The sequence below is a fragment of the Octopus bimaculoides genome, chromosome 4, assembly GCF_046866305.1.
Source record: "Octopus bimaculoides isolate indiv1 chromosome 4, ASM4686630v1, whole genome shotgun sequence".
In the NCBI taxonomy this organism is placed as follows: Eukaryota; Metazoa; Mollusca; class Cephalopoda; order Octopoda; family Octopodidae; genus Octopus; species Octopus bimaculoides.
In genome coordinates, this window is record NC_142931.1 from 142,867,613 (window position 1) to 142,870,112 (window position 2,500).

Here is a 2,500-nt window from a genome sequence, read left to right on the forward strand (position 1 = left end):
ACCCCGAATCTCGCGTCGTTGCCGTCACCGTCTTCATGTTACATTTTACATACATTTAGGTCAGACTGCCCTTCCTTCTTTGTCGGCTTCTCTTTTCTTTCTTTCTGCTAATTCTCTATTCCTTGCCAGTCTCTTTCACGCCCCCATTGTCACAAGCCGATGGGGTTCTAGTTGGTTGGAGCGGAAGTCTCCTGCTCGTCTGCTTCCGGGGTCAGTGACCAGATGGATTCACCAGTCCCTTGCATAACTGGAAGTGGATACTGCTTGATGTTGTTCCTTCTATTAACCAGTCTCTTCTACTATCTCCCCCTCCTACAGCCGGCGTAAAGTGCTCCTCGTCTTCCTCTTCAGATTCGAGCGTTTAGGTTAAGGCTATGTCCTTCGGCAATTTCTAAACTTCTATCGGTGCTAATCTGAAACGAAGAATCTAGAATTTGTAGAAAGTGTCTCTTCTGATGTTCTCTTTCTTTCTATCATTTTCGCTCCTGCAAGTCTGGCCTAAAACAAGTCTAGCAAAAGTAGGCCATGCGTAGAGCTGATAGGAGTAAACAATAAAATCACGTAATTTTTCCTTTAGACAACCACTTACCGTCAATCTCAGCAACTGTTTGTATTTTTCGCTGAGACCAAAAGTCGGCGGAAGCATTAAAATGCACCCCTTTCGAGTCACTACGTCCAAACAGTTACGCAAAGTGCAGCTGAGAAGCTGCATACGTTTGGCTGGAATCGAATAACATGTGCCTGTCATGACACATCTAAATTCCAATTGTTTCTTTGTTATCTGGTCATTTGTCTTTCCTTTTTTAAGACGATTTGAGTTAATGAAGATTCGGTTTCCTTATAACACAATTTTCGTTTTAAACTAGTTGCATTGTAATTGCTGACAGAGACACAGAATTTCCATATGCAACCAAAATATACTATCAAGTATAGAAAAGAGTATATAAGCCAATGCTATACCACATGTGTTAGCAGTGCTATTCAATCCCATTTTTGTTTTAACAACGTATATTCTTTTCTATTCTCGGCACAAGGCCCGAAATTTTGGGGGAGGAGGCCAGTCGATTAGATCGACCCCAGTACGCAACTGGTACTTAATTCATAGACCAGAAAAGGATGAAAGGTAAAGTCAACCTCGGTGGAATTTGAACCCAGAACGTAACGGCAGACGAAATACCGCTAAGCATAAAAATATATTCTTTTCTACTCTAGGCACAAGGCCCGAAATTTTGGGGGGAGGAGCCCAGTCGATTAGATCGACCCCAGTACGCATCTAGTACTTAATTTATCGACTCCGAAAGGATGAAAGGCAAAGTCGACCTCGGCGGAATTTGAACTCAGAACTGAAAGGCAGACGAAATACTGCTAAGCATAAAAATATATCAAAGAGAAAAAAAGTTATACGGCTTTCAATAATTGCAGTTTGTAAACATTTGTGTTATTTGCAATTACAAAGGTATTTAAATGACAACTTGTCAATTAAAAGGCAAATAAAAACTCCAGTCTATAATTGTTTTGTTTTTTAGTCGACCTTCTTTCCAAATTTATTTGATTCCTAATTGCTCTTAATTAGTGCTTTATATATTTTATTATTGCTCTTTTTGTAAAACATTTTTTATTTCTGATGAATATTAATAAAAAAAATAATTCTAAATAGGCAGATGCCATAATACTCAATGTAAAGAAAGTTCTGTTCAATTTAGAATTTCTAACAAAAAATGATTGGGCATCGATTATTGATCAATATGAAATGTAATAATATGAAAAAATTAAGCTAAATTTATTATTAGAATAAAAATTATTAATTTTTCTGCATCGCTGGTAAGAAAAAAAAGCGGACTAGAATGAAAAACGCGAACAAGGGATAACGATAAAGTGATAGTATGTTGTCAACTTAATGTGACAGTCCCATGAAAGGGAAGAATGCTACTGTTATTTAGCCCTAAGAAACACCGTTTCCTGTTGGACTTGACACATTTACTGTGTCCTTATGTTTTCCTAGGGCTAAATAACAGTAGCATTCTTCCCTTTCATGGCACTGTCACATTAAGTTGACAACATACTATCACTTTATCGTGCTGCTACTGCATAAATCTCTCTGAGAGATTTAGAAATGTATTATTTCTATTTTCAGGGGATAACGATATTCCTAAGTATCTAATAAACCTAGAAAAATACAGGACAAGAAATAAGCCTAAAATAAAGAAAAGAGCTTAAAATATTTATTTCTTTATTGCTCGCCGGGGGCTAAACATAGAGGGGACAAACAAAAACAGACAAAGGGATTAAGTCGATTACATCGACCTCAGTACATAACTGGTACCTATTTAATCGACCTCGAAAGGATGAAAGGCAAAGTCGACCTCGGCGGAATTTGAACTCAGAACGTAACGGCAGACGAAATACTGCTAAGTATTTCGCCCGGCGTGCTAACGGTTCTGCCAGCTCGCCGCCTTAAGAGATTAGGATATTGCAGCTAAAATAAAAATTTGAAAGGGTT